The sequence below is a fragment of the Gorilla gorilla genome, chromosome 2 (genome assembly GCF_029281585.2).
Source record: "Gorilla gorilla gorilla isolate KB3781 chromosome 2, NHGRI_mGorGor1-v2.1_pri, whole genome shotgun sequence".
NCBI lineage: Eukaryota > Metazoa > Chordata > Mammalia > Primates > Hominidae > Gorilla > Gorilla gorilla.
The window spans coordinates 164,807,976-164,832,591 of record NC_086017.1 but is presented as its reverse complement, the minus strand read 5'-3'; the positions used below and the strand labels follow the sequence as shown (position 1 = coordinate 164,832,591).

Here is a 24,616-nt window from a genome sequence, read left to right as displayed (position 1 = left end):
TAAGTAGGAGCTAAACATAGGGTACTCATGAACATAAAGATGGCAACAATACACACTGGGGACTACTAGAGCAGGGAGGGAGGAGGGGAGGATGGGATAAGGATTGAAAAACTACTGGGTACTATACTCAGTACCTGGGTGATGGGAACAATCATAATAAATCTCAACATCATTCAATATACTCATGTACCAAACCTGCACATGTACCCCTGAATCTAAAATAAAAGTGGAAATTATATAACAAAAGACATTTTCCTTTAATCAGGGTTTAGAAGGGATTCTTTATTGCTTGTGTCCCTGTCCTAAATCTGATCCTTCTTTATATGAAAAAAAAACAACTTAGCATTATATTTGTCATCCAAACCACCCCCAAGATAGGTAAGCATCTTGGATAATCCATTTGCACTATTATGTCTTCTCCCATTGGGAGACAGGACATTTTCCCACACACGTATGGGAAAAACAGAAGCTTCAGGGTCAGGCTGATTCACGTTCAAATTCTAAATTACAATTTGCTAACTATCTGATCTTGGGTGAGATATTTCATTTCTTTAACATATTTTTCCTTCAAGTGCAGATGATGCTATATACCTCACCTATGTTATCTTTTGCCCATGTTTTCTTCATGGCCACTAGCCAAAAATAAGAAAATGTTCCATGAAGGCATTATGCTGAATGTTTTGCACATATTATCTTATTTAAATCTTGTAATAACCCAATGAAGTGGGTACTATCATTATCTACATTTTATAAAGGAGAAAACTAGTACACAGAGAAATGTTCCAAGGTCACATAGATATTAAGTGGTGGAGTTGGGAATTAGACTGATACTGAGTGTACTCTTGAGCACTATGCTAGTCTGCCTATACATGCAATTGCAGGAGAGGGAGGGTGAAATGTAAATTACCTGTATGTCCCTAGCCATGTAATATTAGTCTATTGATAGTTAAGCTGGATACTGATAGCTCTAAGTCTCTGACTGCTTTATTCTGAAACTCCAGTCCCTACCAAAGACCTCTCTGAGAACTCTTAACCTTTTCCAGCTAACTATTCTAATTACCAACGCTTTTTTGTTTTTTTTTTTTTTTTTGTTTTTGAGACGGAGTCTCACTCTGTCACCCAGGCTCTGGAGTGCAGTGGCGCAATCTCAGCTCACCATAACCTCTACCTTCAGGGTTCAAGCAATTCTTCTGCCTCAGCCTCCCTAGTAGCTAGGATTACAGGTGTGTGCCACCACACCCAGCTAATTTTTGTATTTTTAGTAGAGACGGGGTTTCACCATGTTGGCCAGGCTGGTCTCAAACTCCTGACCTCAAGTGATCTGCCCACCTAGGCCTCCCAAAGTGCTGGGAATACAGGCATGAGCCACCGTACCTGGCCTGATTTTCAGCTCTTTTGATGGTCTTTTGCTCTCAAAAGTAAAGAGAATGGATCCTCCTCTGGCTTTACATAGTGGAGGCTGTAGCATATTTGACACTGAATATAGTGATGCAGACCATTTAGCTCATTGATAAAATTTTTTTTCTTCCCCTTGCACAAATGAGCTGGATCTAGATAACTTTCCATATCTGTGTTCATTCTGAACTCTACTAACAATAGCATGACATCTCTGACATAGGAAGTTCAATTCCTCTGACAAGGAATTGAACCCCCAAAAACTGATTTCAAGCCAATCCCATAACCTCTATGACTTTTTCGATAAGATATTAGTAAAATTATTTCATAACTTTGTCAAAGTTACAGATTAAACCTGGTATATCTTAATGGCCCATCCAGCTCAATTAGGCCTTCAAGATGCCACAACTCCTATTATAGAAGAACTGCCTACCTTCCTTCTTAGGGTTTACTGCTGAATCCAGCTCATCATAGAAGTTCTTTCTTTTGATGGTTTCTCTCTTAAAGTCACTAAAATCTTATCTATTTTACCCTTTTCCCTCTGAATTATTGAACCCCAATTGTGGATAAAACATAGTTAAAGTATAGCCTCAGCTGGGAAATGTTCTTCATGTCAATTGTGAATCAAAAATTTCAAATTGATATTCATAGGGAGATATGTCAAGTAATAAGATAGATGCAACTAAATGTCAATTCTTGCGAAGCAAGGACTCTGATACACAAACATGTTAGTAATTTCACAGTGGAATGCTGGACCTGGCTTATACTGGCTCAGGAAATTGTGAAATTTTCAAAAAATTTTGCAAGCCAGTTGTTAAGCTATCAATATAGCTTAAAATCGACTACAGTGGGAGTAGGAGTGTATGTGCCATGGAAATCAGCAAACACTGCAAATCCCCTAAGTGCCCCATCTCACCCCAAGAGAACTAGTTAAACATTTCCCAGCACAACCCTCTTTCTTCATCTTATTTGGTTGAGTGCTAACAGAAGTGGGTGGTGGCAAGTCACTCAAGGCTTTTAGTAAAGTGAGATGTTGAAATAGGACAAATCAGTAAAGACTCATACTTTCTCAAATCCAGCTGAGGAAATTCTGAGGAGCTGGGATTCGCTTTTAGCGAGTCTAGTCCGTCTTCTGATTCTCATCATTACAGGGTAAGAATGTAGGTGAATGTTTTCTGGTTCATTTAACATGTCAGTTGGCAAAAAATTCTGAAACTAAGGATACCACTTAATTTTTGCGGCAATGACTTCAGTTGCTAAACCTTTAAATGCCTGTTTTCTATATAAAAATTAACAGTTGATGTTAAAGAAATTAAGAGGCAAGATGTCTTATTTCAGTTTGAATATGTATTAGGTTTAGAACAGGGCTTCTTAGCCCTGACTGCAATATGAAAATCACCTGGGGAGCTTTGAGGGCATTCTATTATTAGGGGCCCCTCCCCAGATCAATTAGTTTAGATTCTAGAGAGGAGTCATGGCTACTATTGAATAAAAGGTTCTCCAGGTGATTCCAATGCACACCAGGATTAGAAGCCACTGTGAAGGTTTTGAGACTTTGGATTCCTCCCACCTGATTGAAGTCAGTATGTAATTACAAAGGCTGAGCTTCTGAAGGGTTGACATTTCCCTGAAGAAAGGAGATACAGAACTGTAAGTGGTTGGGATTTGATTTTGTTGCTTTTGTGTAATTTTAATAATGTTTTCTTTATGGCCAGCATATTTCGAAGTTGTAGTAACGGCACTCATGTAAAAACACTGGGAGCAACTAGAAATTTTAGGGAATCACTTGTGAACCAAATTTACTTGTTGACTGCAGAAATACATTCCAAGTGAGGAAGGGGCAGATTTCTCTGATGGTATGTCCTGGATATTTCTCCACTTCTGTGATATTCTTTCATTTAGAGAGATTATTACACAGAGATGAAACAGTCATGTCTAGATTTGTGTTTTCCTTGTTGCAAAGTTTTTATTTGTCACTTCTCTGTGTTGCAAAGACACCTACACACTTGTTATCAGGAAGTGTATTAAGGCAGCCTGTGCTTAAGTGTGGTAAGGGCTATTTTAAACCCCAAATATGTTTAAATATTTTTTTAATCATAAACTTTAAGATAAGTGTGGGATTGCAAAAATTTTCTCCCATTCCATAGGTTGCCTGTTCACACTGATGGTAGTTTCTTTTGCTGTGCAGAAGCTCTTTAGTTTAATTATATCCCATTTGTCAATTTTGGCTTTTGTTGCCATTGCTTTTGGTGTTTTAGACATGAAGTCCTTGTCCATGCCTATGTCCTGAATGGTATAGCCTAGGTTTTCTTCCAGGGTTTTTTATGGTTTTAGGTCTAACATTTAACTCTTTAATCCATCTTGAATTGATTTTTGTATAAGGTATAAGGAAGGGATCCAGTTTCAGCTTTCTACACATGGCTAGCCAGTTTTCCCAGCACCATTTATTAAATAGGGAATCCTTTCCCCATTACTTGTTTTTGTCAGGTTTGTCAAAGATCAGATAGTTGTAGATATGTGGCATTATTTCTGAGGGCTCTGTTCTATGCCATTGGTCTATATCTCTGTTTTGGTACCAGTACCATGCTGTTTTGGTTACTGTAGCCTTTTAGTATAGTTTGAAGTCAGGTTGCGTGATGCCTCCAGCTTTGTTCTTTTGGCTTAGGATTGACTTGGCAGTGCGGGCTCTTTTTTGGTTCCATATGAACTTTAAAGTAGTTTTTTCCAATTCTGTGAAGAAAGTCATTGGTAGCTTGATGGGGATGGCATTGAATCTATAAATTACCTTGGGCAGTATGGCCATTTTCATGATATTGATTCTTCCTACCCATGAGCATGGAATGTTCTTCCATTTGTTTCTATCCTCTTTTATTTTGTTAAGCAGTGGTTTGTAGTTCTCCTTGAAGATGTCCTTCACATCCCTTGTAAGTTGGATTCCTAGGTATTTTATTCTCTTTGAAGCAATTGTGAATGGGAGTTCACTCATGATTTGGCTCTCTGTTTGTCTGTTATTGGTGTATAAGAATGCTTGTGATTTTTGCACATTGATTTTGTATCCTGAGACTTTGCTGAAGTTGCCTATCTGCTTAAAGAGATTTTGGGCTGAGACGATGGGGTTTTCTAGATATATAATCATGTCATCTGCAAACAGGGACAATTTGACTTCCTCTTTTCCTAATTGAATACCCTTTATTTCCTTCTCCTGCCTGATTGCCCTGGCCAGAACTTCCAACACTATGTTGAATAGGAGTGGTGAGAGAGGGCATCCCTGTCTTGTGCCAGTTTTCAACGGGAATGCTTCCAGTTTTTGCCCATTCAGTATGATATTGGCTGTGGGTTTGTCATAGATAGCTCTTATTATTTTGAGATACATCCCATCAATACCTAATTTATTGAGAGTTTTTAGCATGAAGGGTTGTTGAATTTTGTCAAAGGCCTTTTCTGCATCTATTGAGATAATCATTTGGTTTTTGTCTTTGGTTCTGTTTATATGCTGGATTACGTTTATTGATTTGCATATGTTGAACCAGCCTTGCATCCCAGGGATGAAGCCCACTTGATCATGGTGGATAAGCTTTTTGATGTGCTGCTGGATTCTGTTTGCCAGTATTTTATTGAGGATTTTTGCATCAATGTTCATCAAGGATATTGGTCTAAAATTCTCTTTTTTGTGTGTGTGTCTCCACCAGGCTTTGGTATCAGGATGATGCTGGCCTCATAAAATGAGTTAGGGAGGATTCCCTCTTTTTCTATTGATTGGAATAGTTTCAGAAGGAATAGTACCAGCTCCTCCTTGTACCTCTGGTAGAATTTGGCTGTGAATCCATCTGGTCCTGGACTTTTTTTGGTTGGTAAGCTATTAATTATTGCCTCAACTTCAGAGCCTGTTATTGGTCTATTCAGAGATTCAACTTCTTCCTGGTTTAGTCTTGGGAGGGTGTATGTGTGGAGGAATTTATCCATTTCTTCTAGATTTGTTTATTTGCATAGAGGTGTTTATAGTATTCTCTGATGGTAGTTTGTATTTCTGTGGGATCGGAAGTGATATCCCCTTTATAATTTTTAATCATGTCTATTTGATTCTTCTCTCTTTTTTTCTTCATTAGTCTTGCTAGTGGTCTATCAATTTAGTTGATCTTTTCAAAAAACCAGCTCCTGGATTCATTGATTTTTTGAAGGTTTTTTTTGTTCTCTATTTCCTTCAGTTCTGCTCTGATCTTAGTTATTTCTTGCCTTCTGCTAGCGTTTGAATGTGTTTGCTCTTGCTTCTCTAGTTCTTTTAGTTGTGAACTCATCTGACAAAGGGCTAACATCTAGAATCTACAATGAACTCAAACAAATTTACAAGAACAAAACAAACCCCATCAAAAAGTGGGCGAAGAATATGAACAGACACTTCTCAAAAGAAGACATTTTTGCAGCCAAAAGACACATGAAAATATGCTCATTATCACTGGCCATCAGAGAAATGCAAATCAAAACCACAATGAGATACCATCTCACACCAGTTAGACTGGTGATCATTAAAAAGTCAGGAAACAGTAGGTGCTGGAGAAGAAGTGGAGAAATAGGAACACTTTTACACTGTTGGTGGGACTGTAAACTAGTTCAACCATTGTGGAAGTCAGTGTGGCGATTCCTCAGGGATCTAGAACTAGAAATGCCATTTGACCCAGCAATTCCATTACTGGGTTTATAGCCAAAGGATTATAAATCATGCTGCTATAAAGACACAGGCACATGTACGTTTATTGCGACAGTATTCACAATAGCAAAGACTTGGAACCAACCCAAATGTTGAACAATGATAGACTGAATTAAGAAAATGTGGCACATATACACCATGGAATACTATGCAGCCATAAAAAAGGATGAGTTCATGTCCTTTGTAGGGACATGGATGAAGCTGGAAACCATCATTCTCAAACTATCGAACTATCCAAACTATCGCAAGGACAAAAAACCCAATGCCGTATGTTCTCACTCATAGGTGGGAATTGAACAATGAGAACACTTGAACACAGGAAGGGGAACATCACACACTGGGGCCTGTTGTGGGATGGGGGCAGGGGGGAGGGATAGCATTAGGTGATATACCTAATTCTAAATGACTAGTTAATGGGTGCAGCACACCAACATGGCACATGTATACATATGTAACAAACCTGCACGTTGTGCACATGTACCCTAAAACTTAAAGTATAATAAAAAAAAAAAGATAAGTTTGGGAATATCCAAAAAAGTTTTGATGTTTTTCCATGATATATTAGCCCCCTTTTAATAACAAATATAAAACCCTTTCAAAAACATTTTTGGTTCACCAATTTTACTGGGCTATTAAGCTATTGAGTAACTCAGCGTGTATTAGTTGATGTTAGCTCGCTATAAAGGAATGCCTGAGATTGGGTAGTTTATAAAGAAAAGAGTTAATTTGGCTCACAGTTGTGCAGTCTGTATAAGCACGGCACTAGCATTGCTTCTGGTGAGACCTCAGGAAGCTTTTACTCATGGTGGATGGCAAAGGGGAAGCAGGCATGTCGCATGGTAAGAGAGGGAGCAAGGGTTGGGGAGATGCCAGGCTCTTTAAACATCTAGCCCTCCCATGAACTTATTACCATGGGGAGGGCACCAAGCCGTTCATGAGGGATCCACCCCCATGACTGAAACACCTCCCACTAGGCCCCACCTCCAACACTAGGGATCACATTTTCATATGACATTTGGAGGGAACAAACATCCAAACAGTATCACAGCACTAGATTCAAAACGATGTTTCTGATTTTTGCTGACTTCTTTCCTCAGAGATTTACTAACCATGAATTTCCAACTTTCAATATGATGACACAGTGACTGAGATTACAGTCTGAGGATGATAAATTACCACCTAAAAAAGATAGATTTTGAAAAGAAAAGACTGAAAAGTCAGAATAATATTAGAAATCTGGTCCAGACGACAAATGCTGAAATAAGAGATAGTTTTGCCATTTAATCATAATTATTTGAAAAGCCATAGAAAGGTTTAATTTCCTTATAAAAGCATTCTTTTTTTAAAATCCTAATTACATAACATTTATTTATATAAGATCTTAGCAATACAAGTTTCAAGAGTATGTTGAACTTTTATTTGATGAGCTTTCTCTGGAATTGACCTTTGTTTCCATTTTATCCTTGAATATGGGAGAAAAACACTTAACTGGCAAAAATGAAGATTTTCACAATAATAATTATAAAAGCAAATGTATCTTAGTGCAATTATCACATTCATTTCATGCATACTAAAGGGGTTAAGGCCAATTTAACTTTATGGTTTCTAAGATTAAGTGAGTTTCTATTAAGAAATTGGAATGTCACATTAAAATTCAGTTTCACTGAAAAGGGTCAAGAGCAGTTTTCAGAAACATAAAAGTATTCCTATGCCTTACAGATTATGACTTTCAAACTTTCTCATAAAGAATATCAATACACATTAGTGATATGTATTGAAAATTATGTGGGCAACAGCTTTAATATTTGCAGGTTTCTTTTTGTCTCTATTCCTGAAATCACCTTGAATATGAATAATTATGACCCTTCTTTTATAAAGTTATTTAGTAAGGCTGAAAATTATGGGCCAATTATGTCTCTAAGGGGACAAACCCATCTCAGCCTGAGTAATGACTAAGAAGACTTCAAAGTGTTGTTAGAAGTTGTGGCTCTGTTTGCAAGACAGCAAGCGAGCACATTTGAATGTCTGAACTGAGTGTATGTCTCAGCATTTTTTCCACTAAAATAACATAATTTTAATACTCCAACATATTGGAAAGACCACTTATCCTGCCTCTCATTGCTTCAGAGAAGGAGAAAATTAAAAAGTCATTTACTACCACCAGCTAGGTCCTTTGTGCTCCATGTGTAGTAGAATAATTTCAATTAAGATGCTCAAAAAAGTTTTAATGCAACACAGCAATAGGAATGCATCTTTCAGCACCATTCCAATGTCATTTTTTAGGCAACAGTTTGGAGTCTTTCCCTTGGAAAAATTAGAGTTCTTGGAAAGGAAACTCTATTGTACTCTTGCTCAATTTTATTTAATGACAGCATGATTTGGAGAGGCAAGAGGGCCTCTTTTTAAGAAAAGAAAACCCCAGTTTAAAAACTTAGTTTTTTTGTTTTTTTTGTTTTTTTGGTTTTTTTTTTGAGACAGAGTCTTGCTCTGTCACCAGGCTGGAGTGCAGTGGTGTGATTTCGGCTCCTTGCAACCTCCGCCTCCTGGGTTCAAGCAATTCTCCTGCCTCAGCCTCCCGAGTAGCTGGCGCTACAGGCACACGCCACCACACCCAGCTAATTTTTGTATTTTTAGTGGAGACAGGGTTTCACCACATTGGCCAGGATGGTCTCAATCTTTTGACCTCATGATCCACCAGCCTTGGCCTCCCAAAGTGCTAAGATTACAGGTGTGAGCCACCGTGCCCAGACTGTTTTTTTGTTTTGTTTTGTTTTGTTTCCATAGGATTTTGGGAAACAGGTGTTATTTGGTTACATGAGTGAGTTATGTAGTGGTGATTTGTGAGATTTTGGTGCACCCATCACCTAAGCAGTATATGCTGAACCCAATTTGTTGTCTTTTGTCCCTCACTGCCCTCCCACCCTTTCCACTGAGTCCCCAAAGTCCATTGTATCATTCTTCTGCCTTTGCAGCCTCATAGCTTAGCTCCCTCTTATGAATGAGAACATACGATGTTTGGTTTTCCATTCCTGAGTTACTTCACTTAGAATAACAGTCTCCAGTTCTATCAAGGTTGCTGTGAATACCATTAATTCGTTCCTTTTTATGGCTGAGTAGCATTCCGTCTTATATATACATACACCACAATTTCTGTATTTACTCGTTGACTGATGAGCAATTGGACTGGTTCCATATTTTTGCAATTGTGAATTGTGCTGCTATAAACATGCATGTGCAAGTATCTTTTTCATATAACAGCTTCTTTTCCTCTGGGTAGATAACCAATAAGTGGGATTGCTGGATCAAATAGTAGTTCTACTTTTAGTTCTTTAAGGAATCTCCACGCTGTTTTTCACAGTGGTTTGTATTAGTTTGCATTCTCACCAACAGTGTAGAAGTGTTGACTTTTCACCCCATCCACACCAAAATCTATTATTTTTTGATTTTTTGATTATGGCCATTCTTGCATGAGTAAGGTGGCATTGCATTGTGGTTTTGATTTGCATTTTCCTGATCATTAGTAATGTTGAGCATTTTTTTATATGCTTGTTGGTCATTTGTATAGCTGCTTTTGAGAATCGTCTATTCATGTCCTTAGCCCACTTTTTGATGGGATTTTTTGGTTTTTTTTCTTGCTAATTTGTTTGAGTTCATTGTAGATTCTGGATATTAGTCCTTTGTTGGATGTATAGATTGTGAAGATTTTCTCCCACTCTGTGGGTTGTCTGTTTACTCTGCTGGCTGTTCCCTTTGCTGTGCAGAAGCTCTTTATTTTGATTAAGTCCTACCCATGTATCTTCATTTTTGTTGCATTTGCTTTTGGGTTGTTTGTCATGAAGTCTTTGCCTAAGCCAATGTCTAGAAAGGTTTGTCCAATGTTATCTTCTAGAAGTTTTATAGTTGAGGTCTTAGGTTTAAGTCCTTGATCCGTCTTGAGTTGATTTTTTAGTAAGGTGAGAGATGAGGATCCAGTTTCATTCTGTTCATCCTAGCATGTTTGGCAGCATCCATGTCCTCTAACCACCAGATGCCAGTAATCATCCTTTCTCCTCAGCTGTGACAACGAAAAATATCTCCAGAGTTTGCCAAATGTCCTTTGGGAACAAAATTCCTTCCTCTCCCATCATTGAGAACCACTACTGTGGATTCTACTGCATTGTGACATAATCATACATTTTCCAAAATGGGTATTAGGAAGTATAGATAATCAGCCCCATACTATTGATAATCCTTATGTGCAGTACCAAAGGAAGTACTTAAAAGAAAAAGCTGAGTTTTTTGCTCATTAAACTGTATTTATTGCTTATTAAAGGCAAGCTGTACTTGTAAGCATAGTCTCTCTGAGAAAGAAGAGCATTGAACTTATATAGGGTTTAGGAAAGCAAGGAGTCCCAGAATCGGCAAATTTTGGTGTGAGTTGCGTTGATATAATAGATTAGGTCCAGTTGGTAACTGGTTCAGGTAGTTACTTATTGCTACAGCCGAAGAACAATCAGTCATTTCCAAGTAGCATAGGAATCTTTTGCTTTTAAAAGTATTATGCCCTAAAGTTTACGAAAATACTTTAAATGACAGAACAGATATTCCACTTCAATCTTCAGAGTCTGAAGACAGCACATACGCTGAGTGATTACATAGTACCTCCCAAAGTTTCTCATACTTTTTTATTTTAAATGAATGTAATAGTTTTTACTCTGATGGCATTATTGAACTGTTAATTGGGTTACCTATTATATAAAGATATTATCAAATTACTGTTGATAACATAAACAAGGTTTGACCACTTTCATAGTCTAAATCGTATGTGAAATTCAGTCTTAATTCTAATTCAGGTCAGGGTTATATGAGGCAAGGCAACGAAATGAAATGAATTTCCTTTTTTTTTTTCTTTCTTCTTTGATGTTTACTATTTTATCTTATGACATACTTAGTGTATTAAAATAATCAAATGGAAAGAATGTTTCATGTTCCTCACTCCCCAGCTTATCTTTGTTGGGAAATATCACATTTTAATGATAAGAAATATTTTTCATATTTTTAGGGAGAGGTTTTCTAATGGTGTGGATGGAAGACAGTGGTCTGTCAAACTCTCTCTTGAGTAAAAAGAGGCAGTTAGACATAACTCTTAGCACTGATTTTTCTCAGGCAAAAATGATCAAGGGCTCTTTTCTTAGACTAGCATTTATCACAATGTGATCCTTGAACCAGCAGCATCAACATCATCTGGGAACATGTTAGAAATGTAAATTCTCAGTCTGCCTTCCCCTATCCACCCCCACCCCAAAAACTTCATATCCAGATGATTCTGACGCATGCTAAAATTTGCAGGCTACTTTCTGAAACTATAGAGAAGTTTATGACATCTGTCATTGCTTTATCTCTCATTTCTCACTAGTTTCATAATCATTCAGATACTAGAGAATAAAATGAAATAATAGAAAGCACTTTCTTTCCTATAAACTTATTCTGTCTACACTGGATACTTTGCTGCATACAGCTAATTCTCAATTATTTGGATGGTAATTTATTTGGGTGGTGAATTACCAATCTGCCAGCAACCAGTTCTTGCTAGCAATTATGCTAGTGGAATATCACAATTAGTGAAAATTAGATCTGCTCCTTTATTGTTGCTACCTTTCATTTGCCTGCCACTATAAACTGGAGACACAGTCTAACCCAAGTTCCACATAATTTGACCCTCTTGGTTTTATTTCCCATTATTCCCTAGCCTAGTTCATGTAGTTGTACTGGTGAGGGGTGGAAATTTGGTTTAGATTAGTTCATAACAATACTATACTTAGTTTCAACTGCATGTCTTCATTCCTATCCATAATTCCAGAAAGCCTCTTATCTCCCTTTGCCCCACTTCATCAAATTTCTCTCCATCTCCTGTGGGAGATCAGCATGTAGGTTCCCATTTCAATGAGAAAACCAAGTCCAAGAAGGGTAATTAGGGCAAAGGCCCAACCATGAGGACTGGCCAACTCAGTAAGAGAATATGGCCAGACAGCAACTTGGTAGTAGGCATCAAGGAATAGGGCCTCCCTCTGGCAGTTAACTAGCTATAAAGCAACAAATATCTTATAGGACCTGCTAGCTGGTCAGGATAGGCACGGTCAGAATGGACATGGGACAGGCAGGGACCTGACCCTACAGGCTGAAGACATTCGTGAGTTCAGATGAGAGGGGACTGGGAAAGCCCTGTAAAGATGAGATTCAGGCCCAAATTCTCCAAAGCCTGTTCTTAGATCAGTCCCATTTTCATTATTTTTCTCATTTGTTCAAAGCATGTTGCACCTCACAATTTAGGACTTAGTAACCTGCTCTATTTTTGTTGAGCGTCATTTTATTAGTCAGCTTTAGGCACTAAAAACTTGATATCTGCATTTGTCAGCTCAGGCTGTCATAACAAAATACCAGACTGGGTGGTTTAAACAACAAAAATTTATTTCTCACAGATTTGGAGGCTGGGAAGTCCCAGATCAAGGTGCTGGCCAATTTGGTTCCCCAGCAAGGACTCTTCCTTGTTTACAGCCAGTTGCCTTCTTTGCTGTGTCCTCACATAGTAGAGAGAGAGTGTGTGGAAGCATGCTTTCTTTTGTTTCTTCTTATAAGGGTACTAATCTCTTTGTGGGAGCTCCACCTTCACAACCTCATGTTAACCCAATTAATTCCCAAATGCTGACCTCCAAATACCATCGCACGGAAGGTAGGACTTCAACATGTGAATTTTAGGGGGGACACAATTCAGTTCATAGTAGTCATTTTGAGGAAATATACAGTTTTTTTTCCTTACTGAGCTTTTGTAATACTAAGTGCAAAGTAGGCAGTCAGTTAAATTTGCTGGTTATTTGATATTTGCATCCTATGTGCAATTGATTGCCACTGTTTTTTTTAAAAAAAAATTGAATAAAATGCCTTTCTATAAGTTTGGACATCTTGCTTCTTAAGGTTTCTTCTGTATAGATTAGGCATTTACTTGTCTTGTAATTCGTGGTATTCAAGTTAGCCTTTGGAGGGGAAACAAGGAGGTAGAAACAGTAGCACCTCTGAAAGCAGCTTTGTTAAAAAAGCTGGAGATTGAAGTACAGCTACCTTTAAGATCTGCCTGCAAATCTGAAATTAAAAGTAGATATATTGAGGGTTGTTGACTTTTAATCTAAAATAATGCCTTATTCCTGTGGCTTATTTACTCAGGATCTATAATGCCCAATTTGTTGTAAAGCATTCCACAGCTAAAACACGTCAATTAAAAACAACATTTACTGAGCTAACCCTAGGTACCAGATTAACCCCAATATACTGATAACTAGCTGAAATTACCTCTTCTGGAAAACTCTGTTGCTTAGGGGACAGGTGAGTAGAATAATTGTATTTGCTTTTGTTTTTGTTTTAATTTCATTTGTTTTATTTTCTTTGCTTTTTTTCCTTCTTTCTTTATTGTTTTCCATAAGTTATGGGGGTACAGGTGTTATTTGGTTACATGAGTAAGTTCTTTAGTGGTGATGTGTGAGATTTTGGTGCACCCATCATCCAAGCAGTATACACTGCACCATATTTTGTAGTCTTCTATCCCTCACTCTCTTCCCACACTTTCCCCTAAGTCCCCAAAGTCCATTGTATCATTCTTATGCCTTTGTATCCTCATAGCTTAGCTCCCACATATCAGTGAGAACATAAGATGTTTGGTTTTACATTGCTGAGTTACTTCGCTTAGAATAATAGTGTCCAATCTCATCCAGGTCACTGCAAATGCTGTTAATTTGTTCCTTTTTATGGCTGCTTAGTATTTCATTTTATATATATATTATATATATTCATTATATAATATATATATTATATATATTCATTATATAATATATATAATTATATAATGTTTATTATATATAATGTATATATAATTATATATATTATATAATGAATATATATAATATATATATACACACACACATACACACTCACACATATATATCACAGTTTTTTATCCACTCACTGATTGATGGGCATTTGGGTTGGTTCCACAATTTTGCAATTGTGAATTGTGCTGCTATGAACATGTGTGTGTAATTATCTTTTTCAAATAATGAATTCTTTTTCTCTGGGTAGATACCCACTAGTGGCATTTGGGTTGGTTGCACAATTTTGCAATTGTGAATTGTGCTGCTGTGAACATGTGTGTGTAATTATCTTTTTCAAATAATGAATTCTTTTTCTCTGTGTAGATACCCAGTAGTGGGATTGCTGGATCAAATGGTAGTTCTACTTGTAGTTCTTTGAGGAATATCCACTGTTTCCCATGTGGCTGTACTAGTTTACATTCCCACCAGCAGTGTAGAAGTGTTCCCTGATCACTGCATCCATGCCAACATCTACTGTTTTTTTATTTGTTGATTATGGCCATTCTTGCAGGAGTAAGGTGGTATTGCATTGTGGTTTTGATTTGCATTTCCCTGATCATTAGTGATGTTGAGCATTTTTTCATGTTTGCTGGACATTTGTATACCTTTTTTTGGGAACTGTCTATTCATGTCCTTAGCCCACTTTTGAGGGAATTGTTTTTTTCTTACTGATTTGAGTTTCTGGATATTAGTCTTTTGTCAGATGTATAGATTGTGAAAACTTTCTCCCACTCTGTGGGTTGTCTGTTTACTCTGCTGACTGTTCCCTTTGCTGTGCAAAAGTGCTTTAGTTTCATTAGGTCCCAGCTATTTACCTGTTTTTATTGCATTTGCTTTTGGGTTCTTGGTCATGAAATCCTTGCCCAAGCCACAGTCTAGAAGTATAGTCATTGCAATCAGACTATACTTCTTCTAGAATTTTTGTAGTTTCAGGTGTTAGGTTTAAGTCCTTAATCCATCTTGAGTTGATTTTTGAATAAGATGAGAGATGAGGATCCAGTTTTATCCTCCTATATGTGGCTAGCCAATTATCCCAGCACCATTTGTTGAAAAGGGTGTCCTTTCCCACTTTATGTTTTTGTTTGCTTTGTCAAAGATCAGTTGGCTCTAAGCATTTGGGTTTATTTCTGGGTCTCTATTCTGTTCCATTGGTCTATGTGCCTATTTTTATACCCATACCATGCTGTTTTAGTGACTATGGCCTTATAGTATAGTTTAAAATCAGGTAGTGTGATGCCTCTAGATTTTGCTTAGTCTTGCTTTGGCTATGCAGGCTCTTTTTTGGTTCCATATGAATTTTATAATTGTTTTTTCTAATCTGTGAAGAATGATGGTCGTATTTTGATAGTGATTTCATTGAATTTGTAGATTGCTTTTGGCATTATGGTCATTTCACAATATTGATTATACCCATCCATGAGCATGGGGTGTGTTTCCATTTGCGTCATGTATGATTTCTTTCAGAAGTGATTTGTAGTTTTCCTAGTAGAGGTCTTTCAACTACTTGGTTAGGTATATTCTTAAGTATTTTAATTTTTTTGCAGCTATTGTAAAAGGGGTTGAGTTCTTGATTTGATTCTCTTCTTGGTCACTTGGTATATAGAAGAGCTACTGATTTGTGTATATTAATCTTGTATCTGGAAACTTTGCTGATTTCTTTTATCAATTCTAGGAGCTTTCTGGAGGAGTCCTTAGCATTTTCAAGATAAACCATCATATCGTTCGCAGTGACAGTTCAACTTCCGATTTGGATGTCCTTTATTTCTTTCTCTTGTCTGATTGCACTGACTAGAACTTCCAGCACTATGTTGAAGAGGAGTGGTGAGAGTGAGCATTCTTATCTTGTTCCAGTTCTCAGAGGGAATGCTTTCAACTTTTTCCTGTTCAGTATTATGTTGGTGGTGGTTTTGTCATAGATGGCTTTTAGGTATGGCATTAAGGTATGTCCCTTGTATGCCGATTTTGCTGAGAGTTTTAATCATAAAGCGATGCTGGATTTTGTCGAATGCTTTTTCTGCATCTATTGACATGATCATATGGGTTTTTTTTCAATTCTGTTTATGTGGTATATCACATTTATTGACTTGCATGTCTTAAACCATTCCTGCATCCCTGGTATGAAACCCACTTGATTGTAGGTAGTGGATTATCTTTTTGATATATTGTTGGATTTGGTAAGCTAGTATTTTCTTAAGGATTTTAGCATCTATATTCATCAAGGATATTGGTCTGTACTTTTCTTTTTTGGTTATGTCCTTTCCTGGTTTTGGTTTAGGGTGATGCTGGCTTCACAGAATGAATTACGGAAGGTTCCTTCCTTCTCAGTCTTGTGGAATAGTGTCAAAAGGATTGGTACCAATTCTTCTTTGAATGTCTGATAGAATTATGCTGTGAATCTTTCTGGTCCTGGACATTTTTTGGTTGGTAATTTTTAAATTACCCTTTCAATCTCACTGCTTGTTATTGCTGTATTTGGGGTGTCTAATTCTTCCTGATTTAAGCTAGGAGGGTTGTATTTTTCCAGGAATTTATCCATCTCGTCTAGGTTTTCTAGTTTATGTGCATAAAGGTGTTCATTGTAGCCTTGAATGGTCTTTTGTCTTTCAGTGGTATCAGTTGTAATATCTTCTCTTTCATTTGTTAGTGAGGTTATTTGAATTATCTCTCTTCTTTTCTTGGTTAATCTTACTAATGGTCTATCAATTTTATTTATCTTTTCAGAACCAGCTTTTTGTTTCATTTATCTTTTGTAGTTTTTGTTTGTTTCTTTGTTTCAATTTCAGTTAGTTCTGCTCTGATCTTGGTTATTTCCTTTCTTCTGCTGGGTTTGGGTTTGGTTTGTTCTTGTTTCTCTAGTTCCTTGAGGTGTGACCTTAGATTGTCTAGTTGTGCTCTTTCAGACTTTTTGATGTGGGTGTTTGGGGCTATGAACTTTCCTATTAGCACCGCCTTTGCTGTATCCCAGAGATTTTGATAGGTTTTGTCATTATTTTCATTCAGTTCAAAGAACTTTTTAATTTTCATCTTGATTTCATTTTTGACCCAAGGCTCATTTAGGAGCAGGTTATTTAATTTCCATATATTTGCATGGTTTTGAAGGTTCCTTTTGGAGTTGATTTGCAGTTTTATTCCACTGTGGTCTCAGAGAGTGCATGATATAATTTCAATTTTCTTAAATTTATTAAGGCTTGTTTTATGGCCTATCATATGATCTATCCTGGAGAAATTTCTGTGAGCTGTTGAATAGGATGTGTATTCTGCAGTTGTTGGATGAAATGTTCTGTATATATCTGTTAAGTCCATTTGTTCCAAGGTATAGTTTAAATCCATTGTTTCTTTGTTGACTTTCTGTCTTTATGATCTGCCTAGTGCTGTCAGTGGAGTATTGAAGTCCCCCACTATTATTGTGTTGCTGTCTATCTCATTTTCTAGGTCTATTAGTAATCATTTTATAAATTTGGGAGCTCCAGTGTTTGGTGCATATATGTTTAGGATTGTGATATTTTCCTGTTGGACAAGGCCTTTTTACCATAATATAATGTCTTTGTCTCTTTTAACCACTGTTGCTTTAAAGTTTGTTTTGTTGGATATAAGAATAGCTACTCCTGCTTGCTTTTGGTGTCCATTTGCATGAAATGCCTTTTTCTGCTCCTTTACTTTAAGTTTATGTGAGTCCTCATGTGTTAGGTGGCCTTCTGAAGGCAGCAGATAGTTGGTTGGTGAATTCTTACTCATTCTGCAGTTCTGTATTATCTTTTAAATGGAGCATTTAGGTCATTTACATTCAGCATTAGTATTGTAAATGTGAGGTACTGTTGCATTCATCATGCTCTTTGTTGCCTGTGTACTTTGCTTTTGTGTGTGTTTCTTGCTTTTGCTTTTTAACTTATATTTTTGTGTTATAGGTCCTGTGTGATTTGTGCTTAAAGAGGTTCTTTTTTGATGTGTTTCCAGGATTTGTTTCAAGATTTAGAGCTCCTTTTAGCAGTTCTTGTAGTGGTGGCTTGGTAATGGCGAATTCTCTCAGCATTTGTTTGTCTGAAAATGACTGTATCTTTCCTTTATATTCATGATGCTTAGTTTTGTGGAATACAAAATTCTTGGCTGATAATTGTTTTGTTTGAGGAGACTGAAGATAGGGCCCTAATCCCTTCTAGCTTGTAGGGTTTCTGTTGAGTAATCTGCTATTAATCTGATAGGCTTTCCTTTGTAGGTTACCTGGTGTTCCTGTCTCATAGCTCTTAAGATTCTTTCCTTTGTCTTAACTTTGGATAACCTGATGAAAATATGCCTAGGTGAAGATCTTTTTAGGATGAATTTCCCACGTGATGTTTGTGCTTCTTGCATTTGGATATCTAGGTCTTTAGCAAGGCCAGGGAAGTTTTCCTCAATTATTTCCCCAAATATGTTTTCCGATCTTTTAGAATTATCTTCTTCCTCAGGAACACTGATTATTCTTAGGTTTGGTTGCTTAACATAATCCCAGACTTCTTGGAGACTTTGTTCATATGTTCTTATTCTTTTTTCTTTGTCTTTGTTAGATTGGGTTTATTCAAAGACCTTGTCTTTGAGCTCTGAATTTCTTTCTTCTACTTGTTCAATTCTATTGCTGAGACTTTCCAGAGCATTTTGCATTTCTAAAAGTGTGTCCAAAGTTTCCTATATTTTTGATTGTTTTGTCTTTAAGCTATCTATTTCCTTGAATATTTCTTCCTTCACTTCTTGTATCATTTTTAGGATTTCCTTGCATTGGGCTTCACCTTTCTCTGGTCGCTCCCTGATTAGCTTAATAACAGCCTCCTGAATTCTTTTTCAGGTAAATCAGGGATTTCTTCTTGGTTTGGATCCATTGCTGTTGAATTAGTGTGATTTTTTTGGGAGTGGGAAGAGCCTTGTTTTATCATATTACCAGGGTTGTTTTTCTAGTTCTTTCTCATTTGGATAGGCTCTGTTAGAGGGAAGGTCTAGGGCTGAAGGCTGTTGTTCAGATTCTTCTGTCCCACAGGGTGTCAGTGTGTTGTTCAGATTCTTTTGTCCCTTGCCCTTTCCTTATGGATGTGGCTTCCTGTGATTCAAACTGCAGTGGTTGTTGTCTCTCTTCTGGGTCTAGCCATGCAGCGAGACTACCCAGCTCCAGGCTGGTACTGGTGATTGTATGCATAGAGTCCTATGATGTGAACCATCTGTGGGTCTCTCAGCCATGGATACCAGTGTCTGTTCCAGGGGAGGGGGCAGAGGGTGCAATGAACTCCATGAGAGTTCTTAGCTTTGGTGGTTTAATGCTCTGTTTTTGTGCTTGTTGTCCTCCTGCCAGGGGTGGCACTTTCCAGAAAGCATCAGCTGCAGTAGTGTGAAGAGGGATGGGTGGTGGGCGGGGCCCTAGAACTCCCAAGATTATATGCCCTTTGTCTTCTGCTACCAGGGTGGGTAGGGAAGGACCATCAGGTTGGGGCGGGGCTAGGCATATCTGAGCTCAGACTTTCCCTGGGTGGGTCTTGCTTCGGCTGCTGTGGGGGTTGGGGATGAGAGTCCCAGGTCACTGGAGTTGTGTACCTAGTAGGATTATGGCTATCTCTGCTGAGTCACTCAAGCTGTCAGGGAAGTAGAGGAAAGCTGGCAGTCACAGGCCTTACCCAGCTCCTGTGCAAACCAAAGGGCCCGTCTCACTCCCACTGTGCCCCCAGCAACAGTCTGTTTCCAGGTGGAGGGCTAGACAGGCTTGAAAACTTGCCTGAGGCTATCCGCTTCCCAGCTGCAAAAGAAAAGGCTTTAGTTCTTCCCCCACCTGTGAAGTCTACACACAAGATTTGCTCCCTCCCCGGAGTTCTGGCCAGGAGACTTCTCACCTGTTCAAATTGTTACAAAGTTCAGCTAGGGAATTCCTTCTCCCTGTGGAGTTTTACCCCCTGCTCCTCTGGCCACCCTCCCGATGGATTGATCCCTGGGGTGCCAGGCAGGAATGGGCTGCTTGGGGACGCAGTGAGCTCCCAGGGCCTTTCTGGGGCTTCCTCTACCCCTGTATTTCACTCGGCTCTCTAACTTGATTCAGCTCCAAGTCAAGTCGGAAACTTCTCCCGCAAACAGACCTTCAGTTTCTCCAGTGGATGTGTGTATTAGGGAGAGGAGGGTCTCCCTTTCCCACTTCCACAGTTGGGGAACTCAGAGTATTTGGGTATTTCCCGGGTTCTGCAGGAGCAGTCCACATCCTTCAGAAGGTCTGTGGTTTCTCTCGGGATTGCGGGTTTGTTCCTGCAGTCAATCTGGAGCTAAAATTCACAGTGTGAGCCTCCACATGCTGCTCTGTCTGGAGCTGCAATCTAATCCTGCCTCCCGTCCGCCATGATCCCTGGAACAGTTATATTTGGACATATGGACCAAACCATACAATTTGGAAAGAAAAAACAAACAAAAAAAAAAAGGTCTGCAAAGGGTCCTTCCTTTATACTCAAAGGAACATAAATTTCTCTTGCTACCTGTTTCTGCATTTCAGGAGAAAAACACGAATTCTCTCTTTGTGCTCCGGGGTGTACACTTAGCTCATCATATAATGGAGCTCTATTTCCCTTTAAATATGAACTATGGATTTTTGGACAAAAGTCATAAAAATTCTACCAGATTAATACAGAATTGCAGATTTTTCCCAAAGGGCCTTTTCCTGGTTTATTTTTATCAGCATGAATAACTCCTGAGAATATGGTGAGCTGTTTCCTCACGGAGATACAGAGCCTGAAGTCTGGCAGCATTTCCACCATCTACCACCCACTGAGCTTGATTTTAAGTTGTTTTTCTCAATACAACAAGACCAGTGATTTCTAACAGCAGTCACATCCAAGTTTGTTCTGGAATTGTCAGCTACATATCTAAGTGTTATATGTTATTTCCCTCCTGTTTTTCTTCTTTATTTTTTAAGCATTTTATTTTGAAATAAATTTAGATTTGCAAAAGAGTTGCAAAGATAGGATAGGTGTATAGCTTTACCCAGCTTCCTGTGATTTAAAAAATGTATCTTCCCAAGGTACACTTATTAAAATTAAAAAATTATCACTGGTACTATACTATTAACTAAACTCTAGACTTTGTTATACTTTTTGTTTTGTTTTGGTTTGGTTTTTGAGTTGGAGTCTTGCTCTCATCACCCAGGCTGGAGTGCAATGGCACGATCTCAGCTCACTGCAACCTCCACCTCCCAGGTTCAAGGGATTCTCCTGCCTCAGCCTCCCAAGTAGCTAAGATTACAGGCGTCCACCCCCACACCCGGCTAATTTTTGTATTTTTAGTAGAGACGGGGTTTCGTCATGTTGGCCAGTCTGGTCTCAAACTCCTGACCTCTTGATCTGCCCACCTCGGCCTCCCTAAGTGCTGGGATTATAGGCGTGAGCCACTGCACCTGGCCTATATTATTAACTAAACTCTAGATTTCCAGTTTTTCCACGGATGTCTTTTAGCTCGTTCCAGGACCATACGATGCCATGCAGCACCATGTCTCTTAGTCCATGACAGTTTCACAATCTTTCCTTGACATATCTTTCTTGTTTTTAAATCTCTTTCCAAATGTACCCTTGTTACACATGCAAGATATAACCATTGACTAAAATACCCTATTTTTATTTAAACATAATTTCTACTGTTTTTTAATATTTAAAATAATCTTTTTTTTTTTTTTTTTTTTTTGAGACGGAGTCTCGCTCTGTCGCCCAGGCTGGAGTACAGTGGCGTGATCTCGGCTCACTGTAAGCTCTGCCTCCCGGGTTCACGCCATTCTGCCTCAGCCTCCCGAGTAGCTGGGACTACAGGCACCTGCCACCACGCCCGGCTAATTTTTTTGTATTTTTAGTAGAGACGGGGTTTCACCATGTTAGCCAGGATGGTCTCTATCTCCTGACCTTGTGATCCGCCCGCCTGGGCCTCCCAAAGTGCTGGGATTACAGGCGTGAGCCACCACGCCTGGCCTAAAATAATCTTAAAAAACGTAAGCAAAATAAAAACTATTTACTAAATGTAAAAATGAAAACTACTAAGCTGGACCTAACCCTTGGTATGTTTGCCTTTTAAGTAGCTTTCCTGCTTCTGGTATCACCATAGTCAAATCCAGTGGATTTATCTGAAACATTTTAAACATTCAGAATAATCTTTCTAATGTATTAATTATCATGTAATAACCATTTTGAAGGTTCAGTGGTCATTTGCATAAATTCCAGATTCTTTAGCATGGTATACAAGTGTGGCCTTCATGATCTAGCACCCACCTTTCTCTCCGGAAGCATCTTCAGCTGTTCCTGAGCTGATGTAAAGCCCTCTGTGGCGGGCAGCCTCTGCCAACACCACACGAGTAAGCCTGGAAGCAGACCTCCTCCAGTCAAGCCTGGAAATGACCGCAGACCTGGCCCACGATCTGCAACTTTGTGAGAGACCCTGAGCCTCAGGACCAAATTGAGCCATGCCTAAATTTCTAACTCATAGAATTAGCGAGTTAAGTGTTTGTTGTTTTGGAAGGAAAATTTTTAATTAATAACAGATATATGTTGAATCCAGCTGGACTCCCTACCTAGAATATCCCACATTGGCCATATTTTCTCATACCTTGGTGTCCAGGTAGTTAGTCAGACAGTTATTTTGTGATTTAATTGATATTCCTAAGCCCCTACCAAATACCAGGCTATGTGCTAGGTGTTGGAATCAAGGACTCTAAAATATGGTTAAAGGAACCCACAGTTAAGTAGAAAACACAATGATGTTAGTTACTGGTAATAACGTAAAAAGTGCTGCAGTTAAGGAATAAATATATTTTATAAATTTAGAGACAAAAATGATTACATTTGATCTGGAAAGCGAAAGATACCAAGAAACTTTTGAGCTAGATTTTGAAGTTTAGTGGGTTTCATTACATAAGAAAGTCAGCAGAGGGAAGAACGTGACCAAAAGATTAAGCGTGAGCGTCCATGTTGTGTTTGGGGAGGGCAAATGTGCCAGTGGGTTTGGGGATGGAGGTATATTGGATGAGCACTGTTGTGGAAGAGCGACCTGTCTTCCATTCTCCTCCCTCCCTGTTATAATCTTGTACATCCCTCAAGACTGAGCTCAAATTCCATTGTTTTCTTGATATCACTTCTGATTGTTCCTAACCACGAGGATCTCTCCCATTCAATCACATACGGTCTCACATTGTTCTGTAAGTGCTGTCTTAGCAAACGCTTTGAGATGGCAAATTATCTTTTCTTCTGTGTGCACATCTAGAACATTGCTGGGCACATAATGTTAGATAAATGCTTATTGATTAATTGAAGATGGCATTTTTCTTCTGTGTTACTTAAAGTCTAAGTTAAAGTGATTAAGCTGAAAATGCATACACAACTAGTAACTCCAAAGCAACACTGAGGTACATGCCTGATAATGATGCTTAGAAATGAAAACACAGGGAATGATTAGTAAAATTTCTGATATTTAGAAGCATCAACTTGATGTCAGTAGGCAAATGAACACTTGGAAGTGAGAAAAGCACAAGAAAATGAACAGATGTGACTGGACACTGGGTAGATGGGAGGCAACCTTGTTCCAGAGAGCAGCAGTAGGACAGCAGTGATTGGGAGGGAAAGGTGAGTCCAAATGAGAAGATGTAAGCTCTGATTCATGAAGGACATTCCAGTTTGGTAATGGCCTAGGTGGTCTGTCCCATGGATCTCAGAGAAGGAATTTATGTAGTATGGTGGTAAGAGTCCTTTTTCCCTAATAAAAGTACATATCCTGGGGGATACATGTCAATGTAACCTGCCTAGGAATTCTGTTATTAATATAGGATTATTAGACCCTGAATGTCCCACGAATAGTTTACTGAAGTGCAAAGGATATTCTATCTGAACTCACAAATGAATCTAATCAGTTACCATGTGGCATCCATATTTGGATCTCTCTATTTCTCTTTGCACTGTCATACACTCTTTCCCTAGAATAGGACCATCACTCATTCCTGCTGTCCCTACCATGCCTGCTGTTTATCACCCCTGCCATCAAGCATCGAGGAGGAGGTTTTTGCTGAGCAGGCTGTCCCCACTGCCTCTGAGGGTTGGAGCTCAAGCTACTGAAGCTTCATAGTTGTCTACTGGGAATCCAGGGAATCTCTGGTCATCTTTGTTACTACAATCATTATAGTCGTGTGTCCTAGATCACAGATATGTGCACCCCTGATTATAGATTAAAGTAAAACAAGTTGTTTCAGTTTTTACTTATAGCTCCACACCCTATTCACATACCTCCCAGGGCTCAGTCATGAGTCCAGTCACGGGTAACAGGGGAGGGAGCTGGACATGAAGGTGAAAATTAGTAGTAAACATCATGCTGTGTTCAGACTTTTCTTCTCCTCACCTCTAAAGCTACATTACCCTATTAAGTGTGCTGTGCTGCAACCTCCGCCTCCCAAGTAGCTGGGACTACAGGCGTGCACCACCATGCCTGGCTAATTTTTGTATTTTTAGTAGAGATGGGGTTTCATCATATTGGCCATTCGAGACTGAGACTGGTCTCGAACTCCTGACCTCGTGATCTGCCTGCCCTCGGCCTGCCAAAGTGCTAGGATTACAGGTGTGAGCCACCATGCCTGGCAATCCTTTCTTTACTTAGACAC

General features: G+C 38.7%; 1 long non-coding RNA gene across 1 annotated transcript in view; it reads left to right on the top strand.

Annotated features, from left to right (window-relative positions):
- The first annotated feature begins 2,430 nt into the window (after window positions 1–2,430).
- Window positions 2,431–24,616, top strand: part of LOC109026052 (uncharacterized) — a 282,549-nt gene continuing 260,363 nt past the window's right edge. Inside the window, exon 1 of the long non-coding RNA XR_010132983.1 lies at window positions 2,431–2,547. This is a non-coding gene — a long non-coding RNA (uncharacterized lncRNA). The remainder of the gene's footprint in view (window positions 2,548–24,616) is intronic.